Source organism: Pipra filicauda, unplaced genomic scaffold (genome assembly GCF_003945595.2).
Source record: "Pipra filicauda isolate LSUMZ 115617 unplaced genomic scaffold, ASM394559v2 scaffold457_size525107_pilon, whole genome shotgun sequence".
Lineage (NCBI taxonomy): Eukaryota > Metazoa > Chordata > Aves > Passeriformes > Pipridae > Pipra > Pipra filicauda.
In genome coordinates, this window is record NW_024104595.1 from 102139 (window position 1) to 110939 (window position 8801).

General features: G+C 34.5%; 1 long non-coding RNA gene across 2 annotated transcripts; it reads right to left on the bottom strand.

Moving 5' to 3' along the window:
• Positions 1 to 430: 430 nt before the first annotated feature.
• Positions 431 to 6471, bottom strand: LOC120324200. 2 transcript variants are annotated; one of them, XR_005565316.1, is made up of 4 exons: positions 6393 to 6471; positions 5329 to 5582; positions 3788 to 3851; positions 431 to 573 (listed from the first exon to the last, which is right to left on the bottom strand). It is a non-coding gene; the product is annotated as an uncharacterized LOC120324200 (long non-coding RNA). The 2 variants fall into 2 exon arrangements; XR_005565315.1 differs by having other exon boundaries at positions 431 to 923.
• Positions 6472 to 8801: the final 2330 nt, after the last annotated feature.

Below are 8801 nucleotides of genomic sequence, written 5' to 3' on the forward strand. Positions count from 1 at the left end.
TTTGTTTTAATTATTGCATTTGTAATGGATTTTGTTTTGTACTGAAAATGAATAACAATTATTCCAGTGTTACTTTGATTAGTTTTTTTATGCTCCTTAGTAGAGATACTTTATTAAGCATTTTAATAGTTTTCTGCAGTTCCTTTCCTTCACCTGGAGTCTTCCAAGACCTTTTGTGTTTTATTTTCAATTTTTGTCTCTTTCTGCTGTACTATTCAAATTATTCCAGTTATAAAAAAACACTGGTCATATCTTATGGGCTGACACTTTGCTGAGCTTAAGGTGCCTAGTGCATAAAGTTAAATTATTTTTCAAAAAACTACAAATCTAACCTTAAGTTAGTGATTACATAACATATGTATGATATGATGTATGATAAACATATCAACATTTTTAATTTCTTTTATATCTTAAATTTTATGAACCCAATCATGGGTAAAAACCCACTAAAATTAAAACAATAACTGGTTTTCTTACTTGCAAAAATCAGTCTTTTGCTATTTTCAGCAGTTTGTTTTGAATTGCAAAACAGAGCAATGAAGATCATGTAGGACAGCATAACTGTAAATATATCTAGGATGAAAACAGAGGATTTTGGTGAGAAAATATGAAACCTGATTTCATTTTTGCCCTTTTTTTCTTCCGTTGGCAAACATACTACTGACAATTCAAGAAAAATAAGAAGAAAGAAAAGACAGACAATTTATTTCTCTTTCAGATTCCCTAAATTCTTTTTCCACTACCTTGGGATACTTATGGGTGTTTTGGATTCACATCTTCTTTCTTATGACTTCCTTCCTGCTTCTGGTGACGTGATAAAACTGGTGATTTAGTCTTTTCTGCATCAGTACTTCTGTCTTTGTTAACTAAGGCAGGTTTTTCTTATCTTGTCACATGGAAATCCTTGTACCCTATTTCACAAGCTAAAGCATCAGTAATAAAAAATAAACCAATTGCAAATGATATGCCTCTAGTTTTATCAGGCTTTCATGATTTTACTATAAAGTAAAAGAGTAAAGTACTATTATCAAGAAAATATCAGAAGTATCTTTATCAATAACCTCAAAATGATAATTTCTTACAGATGCAGCACTCCTAGCTACAACAAGCAGAGAAAGAGTTGCTGTCAGAAATGCAGAGAACAGTTCCTCTGTAAGTGCAAATGTACAGACATACATCACCATTTCATTAGTTTCTTAAGAAGGCAAAAGACTTAGGCAATGCTGCCTTTCAATGCTACTTGAAAAGCGGGGGCAGGAAAGAATCTTTTTTTTGTTTCTTCATGCCCAAGGATTCTATTCTCTTCTTAGTAAGCCAAGAACTTTGTGTTCAAGTCAAATAGCAAACTCTCAGAACTCTGCTGTGATTCTTCACAAATGCAAGACCCATAAAGAAGACAAATGAACTTTTCACAGCATTGTTCAGAATGACTGCTGCCTTGGGGTTTACTCACCATATAGTGCCATGGGCTGGTCAAGATGAAACAATGAAAAGATGAGAAAAAAATTAAAACTGGAGATGAAATACCCGACTGATTTAGTCTCCGTTTACTTTCAGAAGAAATTACTGTTGAAAAGAATTCATTCCATCCTTGCAGATATGCCTGCACATCTTCAGACAAGTGATTGCTACATCAGTGAGTGGTTCCTCTCTTGTTCTACTCTTACAGTGAAGTCGGGGATTTGTTATAGAAATCATAGCATTTAGATATACCATCATAATATATGATGATTATACAAAGTACATAAAGAAGTAACGCTTCCTATGAACAAAATGACAAACTACATCTGTACTACACAGACTCACTCTTCTCTGATGTTGTAGAACATAATTATGAAAATATGTTTGACCAAACTCTGTAATATCTTCTGCTACATTTCCTTTTCCAAATAACATATATTCCTGTGGTTTATAAACAGAATTTTGGGAACAAGTAAAAACTAAATTAAAGAGATTGCAGAAAATAAAAGATTTAGAGGTGAGAATTTCAGGATGGTTTGAAATACAGATGAATAAAAGACAAAAGTTTAAGTATCCTAATTTTTGTCTGAACTATGATTTAAAAGATAAAGATAAAACAAATCTGATTGGAGTCAATGAAACCTTTATTTATTTTTTCAATCATTTATCTACTTATTTTTTTCTTGAATAATCAGAAAAAGAATTGGTAAAAGGAGCAAAACATGTAACTGAACAGCACTAGAATACATTTTTCTTGTAGAATAGTGCCCATTGTCATATTGGGCACTTAGAGCTATTCAGAGAAGAAAATTATCTGGATCACAAGTGTCTTCATTGAAATTTGCCTACCATTTGATGGAAAGTTGCTGCTCAAGTAGTTTGGCTGGCTGAATCAGATGTGATAAAATCAATTCTTCTCTAAAGAAGAGAAACATTTGAATTTTGACAAGACGCTAGAATTAACAGAACTTTTAAAAATATTTGTCTTTATTCAGAGAGGCTTCTTAATTCAGTCACCACTATGAACTCCAAATATAAGTATAAAAGTTTAAAAAATATTTAGTAAAATATATAAGAACTTGTAAGTGAATTGTAAAAAAAAATAGAGGATCATATAATCATAGAAAGGCTGAATTGCTTTTTTCATCTTTGGTCTTAATGAGAAAAATAAAAGCAAGTGATTACAAGAAAGACTATCTACTTTAGGACACATAAAGTAATCCTTTTTTGTTTGGTTGGTTGTTGTTTTAGGGGGGGGGGCTGTAGGTTTTTTTTGGTTTGGTTTGCTTTGCTTTGCTTTCTTTGTTGTTTTTTTCTTCACCCTAATTTTACTTTTCTTCATATGATTTCCTAAATTAGTAACAGTTTCATTTCCATTGTGGCAAGAAGTTACTACCTGTAATTCCTGAATGGCAGTGTTTCTATCACTCCCTACAGTGAAGGAGTGGAGTTGTTTATATCAGTTAAATGTAGTTAGTAATCCCCTGATTAGCATAAATACACACAACTAGAAATTACAGCCTTCTTTCACTGTATTGAAGGCTCTGCACTGCTGTCAACTCAAATAAACTGCTAAATCCTGCCTCTAACCATTTTTGTCTTCCATCTATCCAAGTGAACTGCAGTCCACACTTTGACAAGTGTGGCACAAAAGGCGCTGTGGTGCTTGCTTGCAAGAAGACGAGCAAATAGATTGCTCTTTACAGTGTGTGTTCAGATAGTCAATGCTGACCTGTAGCTATGCTAACAAGATAAGGTGACAAATTTTTAAAAGCTATTAAAAGTAGTAGCAAATGAATATTGTTAAAAGATGTTAAAAGTAGTAGTGAGAGAAGATAATAGAAAGAAAGAGCAGTCAGTAGATTTGATGACTAAGATAGAAATTACCATATTATCATATTATAAATGACAAAGAAGTTTACAAAGTCAGAAAAAAAAAACCAGATTCGATGCAGAAAGAATAAATACAGGAGGGTTTTTCTTTTTTTGGAGGGGATGAAAATGGCAAAGGAAAAGGACCTGGGATAAGGAAAAATATGTAAAAGGCAACACAGGTGGAAGAAAACTGTAATCGGTGTTGTGCAGATTCTTGCTGAGCATCCCTGTGCCTGATCACTGCGTAAGAACAAACCTGCCGCTCTCACCATATGGGGACCTGATCTAGGGGAGATTTGGAGTTCTTTCTCTAATGCCCAGAGAGAATGTCCACATAGTCATATATGTCTCTCTGTGAAAGAAATTTCACAGGAAAGGGTTAAAAGGGTAGATGGATGTTTCTCACTTGTCCTAACAGGATTGTATTGCTCAAGGTACCCTTAGTCCTTACCTGGGTGAGATTCCTTTTTTATTTTTCCCAAATGTTTCTCATTGCTGTCTCTTACATTGCAACACTGGAAATCATGAAGAATAATCATTATTACAGGTTCGTTATGCACAGTGCCTTGTCAAACTTGCCAAAGATGTTTCAAAGCCTTGCAGAACTGTTTCCCATTGTCAGGGAAATAAATTTCACGGATGTGGTGTATTTTAACAGTTAATTAAGTTTTACTTTTACTCTGTGCTTCTATTTCATTAACAGAGGTGGTGAAAAGAAGTATAATGAAAAACTTCTCTTTCCTAAATCCAGACAATACCTAGTTCTCAAAAGTGCATGTGTACCAGTAGCTGAATCCAGTTAGTAAGAATAAGACAGAATAAAATAATATTATTTTTAATAAAAAATCCTCTAAAATATATTTCATTTGTTAAGATTATGTCTAAAAGCAACCTGTGGTTATTCCTCCACAGCAACTTAAGCAAAAGATATCTGAGTTCTAGGGCATGTTGTCTGTCAGCCCTCAAATGAATTTTCCAGCTTTTCCCACTACCTATACATAGCCTGGCCTCTGTGAGTGTCTGTGTGGTCACGCATTGAGGCAGATGGTGTGACTATTCTGGATCAGGTAATTCTCTCAGGTCTGGAGAAGCTGATCAACCCTACCTGAACCACATGTGGGGTTCTGCACTGTCAAGTTTTAGGATGGGATATCTCCTGTAAACGTAACCTAAACTACAGTAGAAACTCTTTGACTTTATTTTGGTATTTTAAACACTCGATTCTGCAGTCAAATTGGGCTTGAGAGTGAAATAACCATGTGTAATCTTATCATTGGGCAGATGCTTGATGATCACAAATACTCATGTAAATTCACTTGAAACCTAACGTTCATATTCCATTTTTAAAAATGTGAAACTACTGCTTTGAACTTACATTTAGTGACTATCATATGCATGAGGAAAATTAATACATTTTTTTAAATAGACAAAATAGGAAAAGTAGAAGCCTTTGCGTTCCTTGCTCCTTTTTTCCCAAACAATCTTATTTTAAAATCACAGCTTTTAATTTATTATTAATGGATATTCAGAGAACTTATTTCAATCTATTTCTTCTTGACCAAAATCCAGAAAATAAAAAATAATCTCTAACACGTCTTTCATTTAAGAGATGAGAAAATATTAAAAATGCTCAGTAAATAATATAATAAAAATAATAATCTTAATAATAATAATAATAGTAATATCTTACCTGAAATAAATAATGAATTTGTAAAAAAGGCATATATCACACCTTTATAAGTCTGTGCATGGGTACACTCATGAAAGGATTGATTTGAATAAGTCTAACTATTAGTTAATGGGGTCAGGTAAAGGAGCAGGAAATTTGAAATGGTAGGTTAAATCAGAAAACTAAATATTTGTTCTTTCATCTTTGTCTTCTCTTTTGTTTTACAATTAACCATTTCTGTTATACTTCATGATAATATTAATATGTCTGGTATTCACTTGCAGTCTTGTAAATTTACTATTTTGGAGTTCAGAATTAGGTACCTTGAAGTGATGTGAATATAAACGCTTGACCTTCCTGCTGCATTTCATTTAATCCGTTCAATCTTCCTTTTTCAGTGGTGTTTGAATCTCTTTAATTTTGATTTCCCTCTCACAGTCAGCTTGCCATGTTGAAGGAAGTTTGACTGGGGTATGAAGATCTTCAGAAAGAATTCACATGGATCCTGTTGTTAGGAAACCACTTTCTTTTGTTTACAGTACATTTATTTGGAACTGTCACACCAGCATCAGCACAGCTGCAGATGACATAGTGATGTCAAGAAAGATGGCAAAAACAATAGGCTTAAAAAGTAAAAGCTGATAATATTAGAATTCTCCCTTAGCCTAGCTATGTTACAAATACCTGAGAACTCTGCAAATAAAAAACCCTGAAAACTATTGTCTACTGCTACTAAGAAGGTCCTTTTTCTTATAAAGTTTAGAATATCCACCTTAAATTACTATAACAACATTTATGGGTTTAAAAAGCACAATATTTAGAACTCTTTATAATTGTTGATTTATAGACCTTATTAAATTAAATATTTTTATTAATTTGAAATAGAGACAATACTTGAATTCTCTGTTGGATTTTCAGTGTGTTTCATCCTATTGACAAGTTTACTAATCAATGATTTAGGTTTATCTGCACTGTAAAAAAAAATAGTAACTGTAAATGGTAGCCCCTGCTCTAAAGAGCTCATGGCAACTAGACAGGCTAGGTGGTTTGGTTAGACAAATGGCTGTGGTGGCACACAAGGTGATTGCAAAATGGACTGACTAGGCAATAGCCTCATTTTAGCCATTTTCCATGTTTATTTAAATGGCCATGAACATTGCAGTCCCTTTTTAAAATATTTAAACTATTGCAGATAGCTCCTGTGTTTAGTGACTTTCCATCTCTCAGTCTTTTAAAATATTATAGTAATCCAAAATCTATCTAAAAAGTCATATCACCCATTGTTATAGGTTATAAATCTGAGAGAGGAATTTTTTCTTTCCCTGCTTCCCTGTAAGAGAAACAGAGTTTCGAATAGGGAAGGGGGAAGGGAGGTAATTAACCTTACAAAGGAATTAGCTCGCCAGACTGCATTCCTCGCTGATGGCCCATCAGGGAGGCTGGGGAGAGAGGAGGGTCTGGTTCTGTTCTGAGGGGAGAGTGGCAGACGGCGGAGCTCGCTCTCACCGGGACGGACACAGGGACTGTATCCAGGCATTTCTGGAGGAAAAGCCTGGGAGCCAGTTGTTTTTTTTCTGGTTCTTTCGTCCTGGTGAGGCCTGACCACCGGCCCTGCACCGTCACTGCCTCGTGACTCCCGCCGGGACCTACTGGTTGTTTTTTATTTCTTTCAATCAGAGAGGTCTGTGCTTGCTGGGAGAAGAGGGGAGAGCCTTGGAACACCGTCATCTGGGAACAGTGAGTCCTGTTGGGGGGTGAACTGCTTTTCCTTACCCCTTCCTTCCATTGAGAGAAGGGTCCCCCATCTTCTTTTCGGCTCCTCCCGTGACCCGAGACCACCCCCCCGACCCCTCTCCCCGTGTGGTGACCGACAGTGATCCAACAGCGCCCCCTGCAGGCCACGATTAGGACTGCGCTGAAGGACAGAGAAGTATTCAGTCAGACCCATTTTTTCTAGGACTACTGTCTAGTTTTTTTGTGTTCTGTTACTGTTTTTACCAACATACATATGTCTTTTAATAAAGGGTTGTTGTTTCTTCTGTTTTTTTCCACACTTCCTTGATTAAAGCCCCTTAATTTTGAATTTACAATTGCTGAGAGAGAGGAGTTTGGTCTATCTCATAACTCATCCTCTTTAGCAAACATTCCAGTCTCCTCAGACTGAGACACCCATACTTATTACTGTAATTATTACTACTACCAATAATTTATTATCTGTTATGGTGGAAATGAATTGGAGTTTGGAGTAGCCTGCTTGTATGTGGCAACATCATGTTCTAACCAGATGCGAGTTTATGCCCAGGTAAAGAATCACACATTTCTGCTCACCTAGTTTAAAAAAGTAGAAAATGCTAATAGTCCCATCTATTTTGTTTAATCTTTTTTCTTTAATATACTTCCAGTTAGTAGTAATTAATGTCAGCAAATATAAAGCTTTTATTAAATTCTGTTGTTTCTTTATGTAAAATATGCTGTTTAGTAACACACACACAACCACACACAGAAATTTCCCTTACTTAGAAATATAGATGAAACTACCCAGCAAACTCGCATTAGTACATTTGTTTTTATTACAAGGTCACTTTTGTACCCACAAATTAGGAAACTTAATTTGTTGCCTGCAGTGATATTCTTTTTACTTTTTGTTTTGCTTTGTCTTTCTTTTCAATGAAGATTTGTTAGCTAAGTCAGATTTACAATCACTGGGAAATGTATCTGAAAGGAAACATAGAGATGTTTCGTTATTATTGTCTATCAGTTTCTCATGATTGTTGCAACCTTTCTCATTTATTTCTTCTTGGTGTTTTCTCAGCTCAGACATCTCTGTGCACAACAGTGAAGTGAATTTCAGAGCATTATCCTGAGACTGATGTGTCACACTGACCAGCCAAAATTTTACATACTTTTTTATGCTTTTCCTTTCTTTTCTAAATACTCCTTTATACAGAAGTTAACAGTGAAGACAAAATCATCAAAAAGAAAAATAATGTAAAAGACAGCTAACGGAAGCTATCAGAATTACCTTGGCTTCCCCTCAGCTGAGGAAAATATTTTTAAAATCTTATTCCATTTTTCAGTACTTTACAGAGTCTGTGAAGCATTTTTCCCATTTCTATTTTTCTAAGAATTCTTGAAGAATACTTGAATTCGTTCTAAATCGAGAGTTTGAAAACACATAAAATTAGTTATAGGTAGGAAAAAAAAACATTTTTACTGAGATCAAATTTGAGACAAGTCTATTCTCAGTGTAAAAGAATATAGCTAGCAAATTGGAAATGTCCAATAGTTTCAAAGTATTTAATCATAATTTAAATTTGAACACAAACTTTCATATGAAACAGATTTAAAATACTAAAAAAATTTTAAAATAAACGACTTAGAGTAAATGTTTTAGCCTTTTTGACCTGGAAAACTGATAAACAGACAAAAGCTTCAATGGTTTTTTCCAGAAAAGTGAGATACTGAGGAAGATAAAAGCATGATGCTTCCTTGTAGAGAATAAGAAAAATAAAAAGTTCCCTATTAATGTACAGTACTAAATCCTGTGTAAGACCAAGAGCTATGATGAGGGAAAGGGGTATTTTGTGTGTTCCCAGGAGGTGACAGAAAGTGTTATGTAAGTTGTATGAATAAAAATGAATAAACAAAAAAGTTTTGAATAATTAGCTTACTATGTTGATGTGGAGGGAACGCTCAAGAGTAGGGGGGTTGTTATCACTCTAAAACTAACAATTTTGAACAAAATGCTGTGATTGGCTCTTTTCAACAATAGTCACTGTGGTGACTTATAAGAAAT